Genomic DNA, 18492 nt, shown 5'->3' with positions numbered 1-18492 from the left:
ATCTACAATTTCTTTAAAGCAAATCTTCATCTCTTATTCCATATTCTTCAAGTCAGTCAGTCCTTCTACAAAATCTGATAGGTAACATTTTTCTTTCAGTCATTATGTACCGAATATATTTCCAGGGCTCAAAAACGGAATAACAAAAACTAGCTGCCCAAAATCTTCTCCCAAAATTCGATATTTCAACGGAAGTTGTTCCCTGACTGGCTTGCTTCGACCTGAAAAAATAGACACCTTCACACGATCATTGAGCTACTGAAATAATTTCACTGTTATTGCGATCGCCTCTGAGACAGAAAGACAACATCATCTCGGCATACATTTCCTAGTACAATTAGTTTAACGGCGTCCTTAGTACGTTGCTCATCTTCCAGTAATAAGTCTTCCTTAATGTTGGAACCATTGTCTATGTGCACTGTTTGTATTGCTACAGGTGACCTGTGTCCATACATTCAGTTTCAAAGGGGTTCTGAAATCAGTTTTCCTCGAATTCCTACTGATTCGTATTTTCTTCTACGTTGTAGTAATGGATAGCAAGCCTTGCGATCGCCATTCTCCGGAATTCGTGGAATATTGCAGTCTGAAGTAGTCACACCTTCTCCATCCGTTACCATCATTCCACCAATTCAGTCCCCGAATGTTCGGTATTGCGATAATCATTTCGTGGTACTTCATTGTCTCGCTTTCACATGTCTCGTGTGCAGTATTAATGACTTTTTAATCTAAACATGTTTCTGCGTTTGTTCAAGTTTATAGGCAAGGTCCGTGCATTTTCTTTGTCCGCCAGCTGCCATTTTAATGAGTGCCCGTTTATGCTGTGAACAATCATTTCTTACTATCAAATTCAGTACATAATTCATTCTGTTTTACTGTGAACACACCAATGAGTTCCTTTCGCGACATTTCTAATGCTTCTCGAAATTTTTATGCACTCATTTTGACTTGATCCTCCACTCGATTTAATTCGTGTTTGAGATCATCAGTTTGTATTTTTGTTTGCTTTTTAAGGTAATTAGTTTACTATCTGATGTCAGCAGTTTGCTGTATTATGTAATTAGTCTGATATTTAATGTCTGGAGTTTGTTGTTGAAGATTACTATTGGTTGCCTTGATGTATTCAGACAACTGATAGACTGTTAATGATTCATGACAACCGTTGGTATTGTAACTTTGTATGTTGAACTGAATACTAGCTACCCAACGCCGTTATTATCACAATTTAAACTGTTGCTGTTTAACAAAATTTCCGAACCATTAAACAGCTGAATCATCCTGCAGAATAATATCTCCTACACCATTATAGTGTCTTCACTGTTAGCATTCACTGTGAAGAGTAGCACGTGGCCTATTTTGTCTTAGTGACACTTATTGACAGTTTATAATTCACAAATTATTATTCCCTTCCAACGTTGTCTTTACCAAAACAAGGTGTCTCTATGCTGGAATGCTACGAACTCACGAATTACTGTAGCTCTGCTGTATCAGCCGCCTCTGATGTTCGTTCAACAAATGCGTCGCCATTCGTGGGCTTCCTTTTTCGTTGGTCACTTAGTAGATAACTGCCAATCTTCTTTTCAACGAATCTTTTTTTTTTTTCATTTAGTATTATTTGATGAACAGGTACCGGTAGTAAAGTTCGTTAAGCTCAGTGGTTTAAGATGTCAGATTTAGTTTATTATCTCCTTCGGCGAAAGGTATTATTGAATTATACGAATGAAATCATGCTACAGGATTCGAATAAAACTTCAGTATTCATGATTGCTGCAACCTTGGACGACGTTGCGAATTACTGTTCAGTATTACTTTCTGACATACAACAGTAAAATTCAGTACACTACTTGACTTTCTTTCGAATGCCTCCTCCGACCGAGTGTTTACGATCGACTACATCTGGGGACAACATTAACGACTGCCGCGCTGATGCACGCGCAAAGACAAGCAACCATAAAACTGATTGTGGAGCCTAGAGATGTGTTTTGTCGCAGCTCACACAGGTCGTGTTTGTTCTCGTATCAAAGGTGAGCTCACTCCTCTAAAAGTCAAATCAGTCAAGAGTTTCGCCGAGTCGTTGCCGGTTGGCGTGATCATGCTTACTCAGGTGCTGTATGCTCACGTACTGTTTTACTAACAACGTATATAAAAAAACTCGTATTTTTAAGATTTTAGAATGCTTACTGTTAATGTTGACACAGGTCTACGAGCTCGCACTCGAGTGAGCAATTGTGTCTAAGTGTGGCAACGTACAGAAAAGTTTGTGCTCCCACGAATTTCATGTCTTCCTTGTGTACTCTTTGTTAACCAGGTGCGTCGCGGTTTCGAGGAAATCAACAGAAAACTGGTGCACGATTTGGGACAGGTCGCTGCAGAACCGTCAGGGCACTGGACTATCCCGTTTCGAGCGGCCAGTCTGGGAGGAGTGTTCAGCAGGAAATGGTGTGGAAGGAGCAGGCTGGCAGTTGCTGAACGTCTAGAGCTCCCTGCCACAGCTCACCATAGCTGCCGAGGCGCACCGCTACCAGTTCAGTTTAACAGCAAACTGCCGAAAGCACTGCCTGTTAGCATTTCATTAGGAAGTGCAGGTGGGTACCAGATGCCAGATTCATTTACATTTGCTTATCGCTTAGCAGCAACAAGAGAGTTCATGAGGTTTAATAGCGATATGGCATTAATGTGGCCAAAACATTCTGTTCTTTGGAAAGTAAACTGTTTACCATGGAAACTGCAACAATGGCGTGAAACATATATAGTAGGAAGAACCCACAATTAATTTTGTAGGTAATTTTGGAGATCGAAATTTAGTACTCAAGGCTGCCTCGTCTGGCAGCAACAACGGTTCTCATTTGGCTCGACACTGAATGGAGCTGGGCTTCGACAGCAGATATAGGCACAGCAGTCCATGCTGCTTCAACCTTGTGTTAGTGTTCATCAGTCATAGTAACTAGAGAGTGGCGTCGTGCTGGACTTTCGGTAACCCACGACCCAACTTAACAGTGGATGAGAGATTGCACATACACCCTCTGCATTAAGGCTGGGCAGTAAGGGCAAAGTGCGGTCTTGTGTTACCTTGTTGAAAGATAATGTCACAAAGACCTTGAAGCTAGGGCAGTCACCGTCCTTGACACCTCAGAAGTAGAACGGCTGTTGTCCAAATCACAGACTTTGCGAAACAGAGGTGATCGTGTTATGTAACCAGAAGCGCTCCTTACAGTCATGCCAAGTGCTGAGTTTGTAAGACGAAGATGAATGCACTTTAACAACATGCGATTTCCTCTTAGCCTCCACACCCACACAGATACCTCTACTGCAGTACTGTACTCCTGACTGGGACTCATCTGAAATGACGATGTGGTGCTATTTGTGGATCCAATTTTGTCTTTAGGCGACCACTGTCAGCATACCTTGCTCTTCTGCTGCATCTAGAGTAGCAGCAACAACGGGCGCCATGCTCATTGTGCTCTAACCGTCTCCCTGTCCTTGTGGATACTTGTCTTGCTGCAAGCAAGCCCACTTACATGACACAGCTAGGCGCAAGTTTCGTGACACTGCTGGGATCGTGCACAGTCCATCGATTCCATATTTGCATGACACTTGCAGGATCACACCTGACAAGAGCAGAAATATTGCAGAACAGTAAACCACAGGCGACGATCCCAATATTGTCGATTTTCCTCACGTGCTTGTAGACGTTTGTCCTTCTTACACGAGGCACAGCTCCATCTTCTCACAAACTGATATCATTTTCCAAAATATTTGAGAAGGTGATGTATTCTAGAATAGTATCTCAGCAACAGTAATATCCTCAATGTATCACCGTTTGGATTTCACGAGAGTTTCTTCATTGAGAATGCCATTTAAATGATCACTCAACCAATCTTACAAGCGTTAAATAACAAAATAGCGCTGGTTGGTATTTTCTGTGACCTATCTAAGGCATTTGAATCAGAATACTCTCCAACATATACAAAAGTTTTATGGAATTGATCGTACAGTCAACCAATGGATGTCATATGAAACCAAAAGTGTGCAGGAAGTTTTACTTAGTAATTCAACCAGTAAAGTCTGTGGCATTATTCTGACTTGGGAGCAATCGGATACAGGATTCCCCAAGGTTCTATGTTAAGTCCTCCATTGTTCCTCACTTATGTCAACGATCTCATGTTAAATATATGACAAGCACAATTAGTTGTTTTTTCAGTTGACTCTAGTATTGTTATCAATCCGAGCATACATACAGTAACAGAACAAATGGTAAACAAGGTCTCAAAAATATCATTGACTGATTTTCTGCGAATGCTCTCTCCCTAAATTCTAAAAGACGTGACATATTCATTTCTGCACATCTAGGGGTACTGCGCCAATGATAAATGTAACACTTTGTGAGGAAATGACAAACAGAAGGGAAACTTCTTTTCACGAAATTTCGATTATACAAATCCAACAATATTTTGTTGATTCCCATCATAATAAAATAAATGGGTGCTCATGATTAAGTGGATATTACCCTGTAAAAACATTTGCTTTCTACATGGTATGTCAAGCATGCAGCACACAACAAAACAAGCGAAATTCACAATTTCTGAGAGTCTGTTACTAGTACCACACCACAGTCTCATAACAGTGTTACACACAAAACTCACTCAATAAGCCCTTCAAAAAGCAAGAAAACCGTTTATGTTCCGATAGTACTGTATTACCTCATACCATTAATTTTTACAAGTCCACTCATAGTGCTACCATGTCAGGTGCATAGGCGCCTCTCACAACCTGGCAGTAATAGGGCAAAGTGGGCGCTACCCCACATTGCATGATTGCCAGATTTATTCAAGATGGCATATCCAAGATGGTGGCCATAGATGTGGCAGCATTGTGATGATGTCATGGAGGGAACTTCAGATTTTGGTGGGAAAATAGGTCGACTGGGCTACCTCCGCTAATACAACTGTCCTTCCTCCCTCCCCTCCTGTACCATCCCCTCCCCCTCCCCTCTCCCTCCTCTCCCCTCCACTATCTGGAAATTAGTGGAAAAGGACTCAGTCTGTGTTGGGCTGCCAGATAGAATGGACGTATGTACTTATTTTTTATGCATTGTTTATTTAAGCAATTTAAGTTGTCGTAAGTAGTAGCTCCAACCAGTGAGTTCACCATGAGGTCTGGGGTCCAAACGACCTAGTTTACAACACCACCACCGTAGGGTGATATCGTCCCTTCCTCTCTCCCCTCCAATGATGTAACCCAAGATGGCGGTCTGGGGAAAAAATGGCCGGTAAAGGTTTCAGTCTGTGTCTAACTGCCAGACTGGGAAGACGAACATAAGTGTCTACATTGTTCAATGGACGAGATGGCTGCACTGCAGAAGGAGGAGTAATCCTGAATGTGGAGACTGTGTTAATAGCAATGATATCTAAGATGAATGCGCTACGTGAAATAATGAAGATGGGGCTAAGGTACACTTACCAACTCATGCTGATAAATGCATGTTCTGTAACTGTAGATCATTCGATAAGAGCCCAGTCATGAAGTGCAAGAGGCAAGACATTCACCCCAGAGCCTCTGTGCCCTGCTGGAAGAGAGGCAACACGCTGGGCTCCCTGCCCCAAGCCTCCGTGCTGGCTTAGAGCACCACACGCTAAGTACTTCCTGTTACGTTGGAAATACCTGTGGCCTTCCTCCTTCCCCACTGAGCGAGGTGGCACAGTGGTTACCACACTGGACTCGCATTCAGGAGGACGACGGTTCAATTCCGTGTCCGGCCATCGTGATTTAGATTTTCCACGATTTCCCTAAATCGATTCAGGAAAATGCTGGGAGGGTTCCTTCGAAAGGGTATGGCCGACTTTCTTCCCCGTCCTTCCCTGATCCGATGAGACCGATGACCTCTCTGTTTGTTCTCTTCCCCCAAACAACCCAACCCATCCCCTCCTTCCCATCCGTAGCACACGGATAGTCTTTGTTGTTGAACGTGAACTGCTTCAGGAATTAATACATCTGGTGTTGTGGAATATTGTCACATACGTAACTTGAAGATATCACAGGAACTAAATGTACCGCTCCACAAAGAGAGACAGAGAGATAGCCTTGCAGATGACATGAGAGTATTTAAATAATTACATGTTTTGTTCTGAAGGATACCACCACCACCACACTGGAACATGGAATCTAAAAAGATCGCTGCACACTTGTGCAACCTCCCTGAGACACTTCACCCGCTTTTGTGTGAAACAGATCTGCAATATCTGATTTTACATGCCAAAACCATATTTGGAAGACGAAATAAATATCTCCGTAACTCTAAATCAGGGCGCTCACCACTTTTCGAGTTTTAGCTGCTTGTTTGAAGGTACTGCCAGAGAGAGAGAAAAATTTCTGAGTCCTACAGCAGCTGTGGTGTTAATCACTTTTCTGAAACTGTGAATGGACTTTGTGCTATATTTGCTGCTAAAGGAGTTAGGGACATTATTTTCCTCTCTTCTCGAAGCACACACTGCTGTCGAAGCATAGACAGGAAAATCAGAACAATTACACAATCAGAATTCGAAGCACTATCCTACAGGCGAGGAACATGGCTGGAATTTTCGGTGTCCTAGAGTTGCTGGTCTGGAGATGCTCTAAAGCCACAATGGCAGGTGAGGGATAGCATCCTGCCAGAGATGGATAGTCTGCTTGAACTTGCCTCTAAACACTCGAACAAAGAAGACATCGTGTGATTCTCGGAACTTTTGTAGATGCCCTTCCCCCGTCTTGTACGAACCAGCCTGTAGAGGCTGCTATTTCCAACACAAATGATGTCTCGTGAACGGAGCAGTCTGATCGGTTCTTATTGAATTCTCCTGCCAAAATGCTGTTGGTGTCAGTGTGGGAGTACTGTCAGCCATTTACTGTAGACAAAGAAATTACGAGTGTTTCACCGGCAAAACCATTTTGTACAGATCGAAAACAACATACGGCAGTCGTATTGCACTGAGAGTTAAAACCCTGCAAAAGTGGTCTACAGTTCATGAAATAAGGAAACTACCATGACAGACACAGTATCAGTTACACTACTCTGCTATTGTCGACCTAAACCAATCTCCCATTGGCCTACATCACTACATACCACGTTAATGTAGTAACCACATTTCGTATCCTGCACTATACAAAGTCATTACTTCTGCATCCTGCATATAGCTATCGAGCACCAGACACTCGAACATATACCGCAAAGATAGACAGATTCCAAAAAAGGCATAACCACATGCACTGTATACAATCATCGCAGAACTAGATACTTCCCGTGAGGTTGGTTGGTCACGAGTCAACCGTCCCCACACACATATTGGCTCGATGCGGGACCAGAGAGCCCTCAGCAGACTGCCGTCACTCTATGAACTCGTATACAAAGGCTGGCAAATCACATGTATTTTATCGCTGTAGTTACAATTAAATGTTACCATTGCAGTCCCAGTCTGATGAAATTTGACAAAGAGCGAAGTTTCAGAAGTACCCTCTAATAACGGCTGTCGCTCTGGAAATGGAAACATCTGTACCATTCTTTCCACGCAAAAAAACCATTAATTCCCCTTACAGATATCACAGTCTCCCACATAAAAACCATATCTTCCCTTACGACAGGATATAGTCATTTTCATTGCACATGTTGGAGCACACTCACACTTTATAACCCTGCTGATCATGGCGAATCTATCACACATCCCCTACTACTAAGTATAATACTTCGCCAGTAACTGAATGCTGGGGAAGCCAAACAGTACTGAGCGAAAATCCGCTATGAATGTATATGTCTCACTTGTTTTTTCTTGTGTATGGTACCAGTGTGTCTTAGTAAGAGAGTCGTAATCGTCTTACAAGCAACAAACTATTAAGAAAACATGATCGCAATGGCTATGTTACTGTCACAAGCAGTATTGGTTCTACAGGCTCACACAAGTGTTGCTAATGATATCCATGCTAAAAACTATGCAAGATTTATAAATCGAGGTATGGTATTACTTCTGAATGAAGTGGCTTTCCACACAAATATCGCACGACATTAAATATCGACGATGATGGCGAGGATAGTATTAACAGATCGAAAGTGTGAGTGCAAGTCGCCAGCAGTGAAAGCTCGTAACAAAAGCGTCGAATTTAGAAAGTGATTCAGCCAGTATTTGCAACTCCCTGACGCTGCTGCTGGATATTTCTCCAGTATTTGTAATGCATTCTATCCCGATGCCATGGCACAGGTTTTGCAATTCATCCCCTGAATTACACGCGATGGTTGATTTAGAATCATCACTTACAGCAGATGGTGTCCTATGTGGGGAATCACTTAAAAATGCAGTGCTAGATTGAGGTCGTATGAAATGTATACTAGCTTTTCGGATCTATAATGTTGTGCTTTCTGGTAGAAATGCTGTCTGCGATTTGGCATCAAGTCTCTCCGTTCAACTACATACTTGCAGCGGATCCTATGGAGGTGTCGTTTAATGATTACAACCACTGATGAATCATATTAGTGCAACTCTCATATCGCAAAAAGGAGTCACCTTTTTCGAACTTAACTGTTACAGTGAAACTCCAATGTGACTGTAGACAGTCCCTCGGCATCTTGGAACTGTTCCTCAGTCTCTGCAGCTTTGTGCATGTGATCGCTCCAGTTTAAGTCGGAACTGAACACAATGGGAAGAGCGCTATATCTGCCCCTTTCTGCACCCCCATGGAGAAACAGGTTGAGTTGAATTAATAGGAGGATCGTCTTTTTTGGCCACTCGATGGAAATGGGGGTATTTTGTAGTAGCTCCGCCAATGATGTGTGATGTGTAAAATAAGGGCCAAAACGAAGCTTTCGCCTGCAACACAAGGTAGTATAAAAGACAGTATGGGAACTGGAAGACGGACGAGGATTTTGCTACTGCATTGCTGTGCATCTCCAAACTACATGCAGGTACTGCACTCCAAAGGAGATTCTGCGCCCCTCAGGGTGCATTCACATCTCTCGCCTATACACTCCCTCAATCATCATTATTTCGTACCATCCAATAAAGTAAAACTATGAACTATAAAAGCTTCCCTGACATCATCCGACAGAGATCTCGATAATATTTTTCTGCGTCACTGTCTTCCAATAGATACATCAAAAACAAATACCACCTGTGAGCTGGCTGGCATCAAATGGTTCAAATGGCTCTGAGCACTATAGGACTTAACAGCTATGGTCATCAGTTCCCTAGAACTTAGAACTACTTAAACCTAACTAACCTAAGGACATCACACACATCCATGCCCGAGGCAGGATTCGAACCTGCAACCATAGCAGTCGCACGGTTCCGGACTGCGCGCCTAGAACCGCGTGACCACCACGGCCGGCTGGCTGGCATCGAGCGTATGCGCTGACCCCCAGTAAATATGCAGGTAGTGATCCGTACACTGATCGAAGTCGCTTGCACAGGCCAGTTGTAACGGAACTGAAATGATGGTAGGCTGCCAGCAATTTGGAGCCTGCGCGTCGGGAACGGACGCACTGGCGTGAGACTGCCAGGGAGCGCATGATGCCATCTATTGGCGAAACCGGGAATTAACGCTACCTGTCAGACAATGCACTAATCTCTCGGACTCAAATGTATTCTTTTTCTTGTTAAATATACGTTATTACTATATAATTTAATGTGATTAAGCGCTAGTAGTAAATCATTATGACTGGTATGAACTCCAGGGTAATAAATATAAAATTTCTTAAACACTAAATGATTTCGATAAAAATGTGGTAGGGGAAAACCCCGACTCTCGGTGATACGAGCGTCGCTAGTGGTAGCTGGAGAGTGGAGACACATGGACAGAACAAGAGAATGGCATGGGGAGTGTTGACGTGATCGGACATGTGTAACTGTGCTCACGCAAAAGTAATTGTGCAACGGCGAAGAGGCGAATATCGTCGCCGTTTGTGGAGTAAAACGCGACGAATGGTTATCGAAGTCGTCTCTATGCCACTGGGGCTGATCGTAAGAGTCCCTGCGCCCAGATTTTATGGCGAACGTGCAGTAGCTTACACGAGCGCTAAGGGCATGAGGCGTGAAGAGCTGCGTTATCCACGTACATCTCACCACCAGCACCGGCACGTCTACCCAAGGCAAGACTGCTTGTAGTTGTTAATTCGAACTTTATAGAAATGTAAAAGGAGAATACCAGTTGTTCTTTTTATGCAAGTACAGAGGACAGAATACAGTTATGAGTAAAATTACGACGCATGTTGTTCATTGCAAAGTGTAGTAACCTCAAACATAGTATAGTGAAATCAAACTGAGACCACCATCGCCTCTTTGATTTACAATTCTTTTTGTTGTAGAATACTTTAGCGTATAAGATGGTTGAAAAGAGCAATGGTCACACCAGAATGAGTCGCCATTTTATAGTTAACTTAATTTTTTCTGAGTAATTTTTTAAGTAACGTCACTTAAGTAATTCTATATCAATTGTTCAAAGAGTAATATCCAAAATCATTACATAAAGTTGAAGGATAGAATTTTGTTAACCCAAGTTGCATAAATAGCCTTGGTAGTAATTACCAAGTCAACACACAGAAATTGAAAGAGTATTTGCTTTGTTGAATCAGCTTGAATGACCAGTAATAGTAATATTCAAAATTAAGTTTAAATTCAACTCAAACCGTTTCACTTTGAAATGAGCCAAAAATTGATTTATTCTTTTGCTGCTTCAGAGCTGGCGACCGTAGTTATAAGTATTTTCATGAGGATTCGACGGTAAGTCTGCTGCTCTCGTAGTGCTGATAGGATTATCCACTGCAGCTTGTAGTGATGATTGGATACTCACTACCAAGTTAAGTGGGTCAGGTAAGCAGTGTTACCATGTGAACTGTAGGGCACTGTAGGCCGTGGATCGAACCCGTTCAATCATCACAGCTCTTTGGGAAATGGTCCGGTTAGGAGTGTGCTTTAATCATTACGTAAATACTGGCGAGTAACGGTCAAAATGTACCCGCAAGTGAATTTAATAGCTTAGCAAAGTCCAAGTAGCATATAGTAATGTAGTGCAATGGCGAGGGTAGGAGCAGAGTAAAAGTGAACTGAGCGTGTGGCAGCTGTGCTGTATTCAAATATTAACAACTTGAATTCACTACTACCTCTTACCATTAGGAGTGAGTTATTTACTGTTAAAATACGTAGCAGTAACCGCAAAGACGTGACAGCTACAAGTCCTTATTGGTGATATACATACGGAATTAGGAAGCGGGTCATTCCATCAGGGGAGGGGATTAAAACAACTGAGTCGGTTGAGAATATACCCCATTTACTGACGGAAGGATTCGGCAGTTCGGTCGCACAGTGTAAGGCAGGCTGTTCCAACCGAGCTCCAGGGAGCCGGAGCGCTCCGGAGCGCTCACTGCGGCAGCTCGGAGCCCACGTGGAGGGGGAAAGCGAACTCACTGCCCCCTGGCCGCATGCAGCCGCAACTGACGCAATAATCCGTGTTCAATGACAGCTAAGACTAGCCACGGAAGCCTTGTACCTCTATTGGAGCACACCTTTCTATTCATTGACAGGGATGGTCGACGGCAGTGTCTTGTATGTCATAAAGTATTTAATTCTCCGAAGAGGTACAATATACTACGACATTACACACGTCTTCACGCAGCGCACTACGATCAGGTAGAAGGCGTTGCACACAGAGAACTGGTAGCCAGGCTTAACAACTGCATACCAGGAGACGTACGTTCAAAACGGTTTTGTAATACGGCGGGTATCAAAACATGCAACATAGTTCGTGTTCTGTAATGCGTTTATCGTTTTCAGGTGAATGAGAGTGGAGAAAACACTACTGAATCTGCAATTCGAGCAAGCTGCAGGGTGGCTCAGATCATCGCAACGAGTGGAAAGCCGTTTACGGTGGGACCACTCGTAAAATAGTGCATGGTAGCAGTTACAGAATGTTTGTTTCCAAGGGAGGTGCAGGCAATTGAAGGGGTTTGCCTGTCGAAGCAAACAATGTCCCGTCGAATCCTGGACATGGCAGCGGATTTAGAGACACAGCTCAGGAAAAAGGTGGAGAGCTTCGTTGTAGTTTCGCTAGCGCTTGACGAAAGAACCGACATATCGGACTGACTCAGCTTGCAGTCTTTGTGCGTGGTGTCGACATGGAGCTACAAGTGACTGAAGAACTCTTGGATGTCGTACCACTCGATTACACCGCAACAGGACGTGACATTTTTGAATCTGTTTGTGGTGAATCAGTGGACAATGTGAATTTGCCGTGGGATAAGCTCCATTCTGTAGCGACAGACGGTGCTCTACAAATGATCGTGCGTCACCAAGGTTTCGCTTCTCGTTTGAAAAATAAACTCAGGGACGAATTCGGGAAAGACATTTTGACTCTTCATTGTTTTATTCACCAAGAGGCACTGTGTGCTGAAACAGTAGAGCTATGTGTAATGAAAGATGTCGTGAAGTGTGTGAATCTTGTGCGGTGTCACGGTATGAATCACACCAATTCAAGCGATTCCTGAAAGATATGGAAGCGGAGAATGAAGATATACCTTACCACAGTACAGTTCGCTGGCTGAGTCAGGGAAAAGTTCTTGATGTTTTCTTTGCCATTCGTGAGGAAATATCCCTTTTTCTCGAAATGAAAGGGGAAGAAATGCGTTGTCTGAAAGATATAAAATGGATATCAGACCTGGCGTTCCTAGCTGACATAACTATGCATCTGAATAATTTAAATCTGTGATTGCAGGGCAAAGGGCAGGTAATCGTTGACATGCACGACCAGATCAAAGCGTTCACGGAAAAGTTACGTTTATTTGAGAGGCAGATGAGTAATGGATATTTAACGATCTTCAATCGTCTTGCTTCATTAAAACTACTTGAAGGTACTGCTTTCGGCGATTACCAAGCAAAGTTAAAGCAGCTCATCACTTCGTTTGAAACACGATTCCGAGACCTCACTAGTTTGGAAATGGAACTTAAGGTGTTCAGCACTCCTTTTTCAGTTTCCCCCGATGACTTGTCATGGTCACTTCAGTTGGAGATTATTAATTTGCAAAATTCAACTTTGTTAAAAGAGAAGTACTACAACACGTTGGATTTGTCACGATGCTATCGATCATTACAGAAAAAAACATTTCCCAAGCTTCACAACAATGCCGCTCAGATCATGTGCATGTTTGGATCTACGTATTGTTGTGAGCAGCTTTTCTTAGCAATGAAAAGAATACAAAGTAACGAACGATCGTTTCTTCAGGAAGCAACTATGAAGGCCATCCTTCGCATTGACGCTGCGAACACTTTGACGCCTGATATATCCGATCTTGTAATGAAAAGAAAATGTCAAGCTATAGAGGCCCAATAAATTTAGAATGCAATTTCTTGTACAACAGTTGTTCCTTTTTATTTCCTGAAGATCATATTTCCTACTGTAGTATGTCACCACATCTTAGCAGCTAAAAGTATGCGGTTGTCGATCTTGTAAGACGCAGCTGGCACTTCAAAACGCTTGCCTTGCCTCCTGCCTCAGGCAGCCGTGCCACGTGCCAGCGTGCCGGCCCACTTGAATGGTCACAGCGAGCGACACGGCTCCCTGGAGCAGGGAGCGCTCCGCGGCTCACAACGGAGCCGACGAGCTGGAACAGCCTGGTGTAAGGTTTCATTGCCTGTGCTGTAGGAGGACCATATCCTGCAGACTACCAGTCGCAACACCGTGTTGTTTGATACACTGCTTTTTTTCTGCTGTAACTTGTTCAAGCACTCTATTACTACAGGTTTGTACACAGCGATACATTTTGTTTTTTTTTCACCATGACCTCAAAGTCTGTGACAGGTTCTAAGCTGATGTTAACATGTTTGAATCCATTGGCTCTCACAGAAAAATGGGCATCATGTGGTGTAAATCGCGTTGCTGCTGCTCCCTCAAAACATACACTGGTGGACTGAAATAAAATAGTCACAACGCAAGGAAACTCAAAGAGTTTTCCGGCCTGGTGGAGCGTTTCCAAACAGTTTCAAAAGTTGACTCATGAGCCCTACATTTCAACTCATCTTTCACAGTAATGGGGATTGATTGTCTTCACATCGGCTATGGATTTCTCGAGAATATTACCTATGATGTCGAATAGTGTTTCTTTCACAAATTTGCGAGTTTCATTTTGGAGCATATTTCGTACTTGTGTGAGTATTTCTTCTATTTATGATATTTGTGTTCAGATTTTACGAAACAAAACTGGCCATGTGCACGGTTTACATATAAGCCTTTTCTCCCTCCTTCGGCTGGCCGGAGTGGCTGAGCGGTTTTAGGCGCTAGAGTCTGGAACCGCGCGACTGCTACGGTCGCAGGTTCGAATCCTGCCTCGGGCATGGATCTGTGTGATGTCCTTAGGTTAGTTAGGTTTAAGTAATTGTAAGTTCTAGGGGACTGATGACCTCATAAGTTCAGTCCCATAGTGCTCAGAGCCATTTGAACCATTTTTCTCCGTCCTTCATTTAACCAAAAAAATCACTCTCTCAGTGAAAGCTATTAGTGTTCATGTTTTCTTTGGGTTTGGACGGTACTCTGTTTTTGTTCTAGACTTCAACTAACACTACAATCATCCTTTGAACCCAATCCATAGAATCGTTGGAATTATTTCCTATAATGTTTCCACAATTTCTAACGAAATGTCGACAACATTCAAATGAATGCCCAAGAAATTTAATAAATAATACCTATGAGGGTCTTCAAGAGAAGTAGGTAATAACGATTACATACCACGTTTTTCATATTTCATCTTCGCAATGTTGGAAAACATTAATTGGATGTTACATTACTGTGGACCTCTGGAATCTGCACAAAGACAGAAGCTACTAACAATCATACCCAAAGAAATTACAAACAAAATTAATTCAGTTTTATATCCACTGTTAACATTTAGCCGTACTGAAGAGGCAACAGCTATATTTTATGGATATTAAATGAGTTGCAGATTCGAGTCAGTAACAACTGTCAGCAATTATGTTAGAGAAACTATCAATGGAAAATGAAATTTGCTGTGCAAATTATGATCATGTTGTGCTATGTTATCTGTTTACTGATGTACCATCAACTGTGGACATGTGCCTACTGTGTTGGGCATGCTCTTTCTGCTACAGCTACGTGGGGGTCTACATTTCTCCAGCCGCCTGGGGAGCTAAGAATTTGGAAAATTTGAACTTTTTTCTGAATACTTGAAGCGTGTTTCTTTCAGTACATTCTTACTGTATAATAATTTCGGAACGGGTTTCAACATGTCGGATTGGACGCGTCCCTTTTGAGACAAATCTCCTGGCGAGCCTCCCCAAGTTATGACATGTTACAAACTATTAAAGATGACTCGCTCGTGTGTCCCCTGCAAATGCAGCGGCACCTCTATAGGTCGAACTATTTGCATTGTTCTTGAGCCTTGTTTTGAGCACAATCAAACTTCAGATGTCACGCATAACATTGTGAGAATTGTCTGAGAATGGAAACAAGATAAAAAGACAAAGTGTCTTTGCCCGATGCGTCTTCATAATGAGCTCCCCTTACAAAACGAGGCAACCGAAACTAGGATAAACCGCAACAGCTTCGGCACAGACCAGGGATGCACTCTTAGTAGTGATCGGAGGCCAACTCTGGATATCGGCGACAGCAAAGCCAGATGTTTCACGCTTCTGGAGAGGCTGGAGTGACAATGGAGACGTGGGGCCAGTCCCTCGCACCTCCTGGCCTCAGTTGCCCCGCAGCTTGCCAGACTCGCTCAGCTAGCCTTCCCACCCGTGTGTCACTTCCGCCTTCTGTGGAAGATTCTGGATGCTGCTATCGCATCTTAGTATGCGGAATACTGTGACAGCACTGGCGATCAGTGATTTTTACTCCCAATGATGATGGTGCAAATAGCCATCAAAAGCTCGAGTGTTTTATTTGAAATGATGCAGCTCATATACCGAGAAGATTTTATTCGCGTGTGGCACCACTAGGACTCTGGACTAAAGTGCCTTTCTTATTGAGCTTTGAACATTAGCCAACCAGCAATACATATATGTAAATAGAGCCCTAAATTTTTGTATCATCTTATATACATATACATATTTTAACCCTAAATTTTTGTATCATCTTTACCTTTCAGTCCTTTGAGTTTGATAAAAGAAAGAAACCGAACAGTTAAATGTTTCTGCAAATTTATCTTTTTTTAGATTTTACAAACATTTGCAAAATGTTCGCTTTTTAATCGCATTTGAATCTTTATTTATATTTTTGAAGCTTCTGACTGAAGAGCACAATGTTTATATCACTGGCAACCTCCCTCCTTCATCCACCCGTGTTGGTCGTGGGGGAAAAAATAACAATAATGAGCTGGGTAGGGACGGTAGCAGGACTGTAGAAAGTACCGTCTGTGGCCGCTGAGGCTGTCTTTCAGAGCGTGGCGACGCCACAGCGCCGGCACTGCGCCGCGTGCACGCGCACGCGCTGCTGCGGCAGTGCACAGCTGCGGCGGAGGAGGCGCTCGGCAGCGCCCTGGCGTGCCAGCTGGCGACGGTGGCCGCCGGGCTGGCGTGGTGCCTGCACGAGCTGGCGGCCGCCTGGGGCCGCGGCCGCGGTGCGGCGCTGGCGTCGGCGCTGCCCGCGGTGCGCGTCGCCACGCACGCCGCCGGCCTGCTGCTCGCCGTGGCCCCCGCCGCGCTCGCCTGCGCAGCGGGCCGGCGCGCCGCGCAGCTGCTGCCCGCCTCCCTGCTGGCGCGGCCACCCGCGCCACTGCTGCACAGCCTGCGCCACCTCTGCGAGCACCTGCTGCACCACGGGCTACAGGTCTGCCAGCTCTGCACTGGAGATGGGCAAAACTGTTCTTTTCAGAGATCAGATCAGAACTGTTCACTCCCTGCTATGAACTAGCTCTTTTTCATGACTCACCACTCATTCACAATAGAAAATAAATGGAAGGCACATTGCCCTTTAAACTTGGTTTATTCCAGTACCATACCTGTATTTTGATCTTATTTGATCCTATTTTGAAGTAACACAGATAATGAGTAAGAATTTTGTATTGTTTATTGAAATTTCCACAATATGACAAAGTTTTTGATTATTGATTTATTTTGCACTATCGTGGTTTTTTGGGTGATCGGAAAATGTTGTAACTTGAGATTTACATTAACAATATATTTGGCTATAATGTATTAAAATTTCATTAACCTCGTACAAATACATCGCAAGCCATATATTTTTAAAGTGAACGTTTCCTTCCGAAGACGCGTAAAATCGCAAAATCCGTACCAGAATAAGGAAAAAAAATATATAAATTTGACTGTAAGACTAAAGTGCTGCATATAGCCTTACGCAGAATAAAACAAGGAAAATATTGGTGTATCACATTTTGCGATACGTTTATCGGTTCGCTCGTAATTAAAGCGTAAATTCGAGTGTCCATAATAAAAATGCTATAGTACGAGAAGTCGTCAGGAACCTAATCTGATCAGTTTAAACAAATAAAAATAAAATAAAAACAAATGATGTATACATAACATAATAATGTAATATACATAGCGGTATTACTACGAAGAACAATATCCAGTAGAGACGAACTCTGATGCAGAAGCGCTGAGTCGAGCAGGTCGAGCCGCGAGCTGTATTACTGCGTGAGCTAAGACCGCAGAGACCAGAGTGACACCTGAGTTGCTTTGCTCAACGCTCTGGCTAGAGTCGAGAACGGTGGGGTGAGCGTCGAGCGGGCGAGTTCTGAGGGTGGGGGGAGCGGTGAACGGGCAACCAGTCACCCGCTCCAAGACAATTCGTCCGTTCTCTTGCGAGCAGGTTGTTGCAAGTAGTTCTTATGTTCTCCGCTAGGAGGCTCTCTGTCCTGCTGCTCGCATCAACTGCCCAGAGGGCAGGACGTGCGACTGAAACGATCGCCGACAGAGTTTGATGCTAAGTTAAGCTGCGCCAGACACTGCACACGGCAGACGACGCACACAGAGGGCACGGCATATGTGAAACACAAAATTCAATGGGGCACTGCACAATGCAGGCAGCCAAGGTAGAAGCAGGGCAGAGGCTGGCGCCGGCTGTGTTGTGTGGCGTGCACTGTGCTCTGACCAGCAGAGGCGCCGCTGATATGCTCCGTCTCTCTCTCTCTCTCTCTCTCTCTCTCTCTCTCTCTCTCTCTCTCTCTCTCTCTCTCTCTCTCTGCCGTGGGAAACGTTTGGAGCTACCGTTCTTTTTTTCTGAATCACTGATTGTTCACTCCTTTGAAAGATTCAACTCTATGAATTAGTTCAGGAGCGGATCCCCATCTCTACTCTGCACCCTCCACTCGAGCTGCCACTGCTAGACAGTGTTTTGCAAAAGGGAGAGCATTAACATATACACGGTGTCTCCCCTATGAATCGTCAGGTGCATTTCGTCTCGTGTTTGGGTTTATGTTTGCAATTTAGTTTTTGCAGTGCTTAGCTCGAGTCGGCCTGACACAATACTGCTCATCACCTCTTCTGTGCAATGCCCAGCGTCGATGGAAAGTGT

This window comes from Schistocerca cancellata, chromosome 7, assembly GCF_023864275.1.
Source record: "Schistocerca cancellata isolate TAMUIC-IGC-003103 chromosome 7, iqSchCanc2.1, whole genome shotgun sequence".
Classification (NCBI taxonomy): domain Eukaryota; kingdom Metazoa; phylum Arthropoda; class Insecta; order Orthoptera; family Acrididae; genus Schistocerca; species Schistocerca cancellata.
The sequence above is the reverse complement of the archived record's forward strand: the minus strand, read 5'-3'. Positions refer to the sequence as shown.